A 1,296-nucleotide genomic window follows, 5' to 3' on the forward strand; every position below is an offset into this window, starting at 1 on the left:
ATTATCCATACTTTCCATACTTATTTCATATCCAAATAAAACATCAAGTGGACCCAAAACTATCTCATACTCGGTCAATTGTTGAAAAAATCCGCCCCATTTGAAGCAGGGCGAGGTGGAGTGTGTCGGTTCGAATTGCCATTGAACCAGATGNTAATGGGGTAAGGCAACTATTATCCATACTTATTTCATATCCAAATAAAACATCAAGTGGACCCAAAACTATCTCATACTCGGTCAATTGTTGAAAAAATCCGCCCCATTTGAAGCAGGGCGAGGTGGAGTGTGTCGGTTCGAATTGCCATTCTTTAATTTGAACCAGATGATGTCCTTCCTTTCTTTTCTTTAATTAGACCGAAAAATTAAGAATTTGAGATTAGAGTTAAGCACAGTAGAAGAGAGATAAGTATCAATAATTTTATTGATCTGGCCTTTTTAATCAGTTTACCAAATTCAAATCTTTAATCTTGTGTTTTAGTCTTAAGTTTTAATATTAACCATTAATTCAGTAGAAGAAAGTAAACTCTATTTTTCTTTTGTTATCCAAAATTGTATATACAGAAAGAAGGAGGATTCAACAAGTAATTGAATTGTATATTATTAAAAATATTTTATCTTTTTCTTCTGATTTAGTTTAACTTGAGCAAATTGCTTTCAATTTTTATTTGATTTGACATAATTTTCAAAATTTGTTTTTTTTTTTTTTTATTTTTAATTTAGTTCTTAATGAAAGAGTGAAGCACCTTTTTTTTTGGTTAATTGCTTTACTCGAATTGTGCAATAACAATAGCACATTTTTTTTTTCTTTTTCATGATGCTAATGAATTTGGTTATGGTTGAGGATAGATTTTTTTTATTTTGGTTTCCCACGGTATTTTTTAGTCTGACAGGTCAAAGACTAATCCATTGCGATACTGAGCTCCATTTAAGGGTTTGCCGTTGGCCAATGAATTACTGCATATACAAGGCAGGATTCGAACTCCCGATATTTGCTTAAGTAAACTAGTGAACTAACTATTAGACCAACCCAACTTAATTATGGTTGAGGATAGATTTGATCCACTTGCCATTAACCTTGTTGATCTTGTCCAAGTAACAACACAATGGGCTGATTGCTCCTTTTGTCTGGCCTCCACTAATGAAGAGTGATTTGGACCTACAACACTAAATAATTTCATCAAAATCCTTTTAGCGACTATAACTCAATTAAAATGATGTTTGTCATTACCAAAAAAATTATTAGTATTTATTAAACTCAACAAACTCAAACACAAATTTTGTCCATATCCTCTGCAA

The sequence above is a fragment of the Arachis ipaensis genome, chromosome B10 (assembly GCF_000816755.2).
Source record: "Arachis ipaensis cultivar K30076 chromosome B10, Araip1.1, whole genome shotgun sequence".
Lineage (NCBI taxonomy): Eukaryota > Viridiplantae > Streptophyta > Magnoliopsida > Fabales > Fabaceae > Arachis > Arachis ipaensis.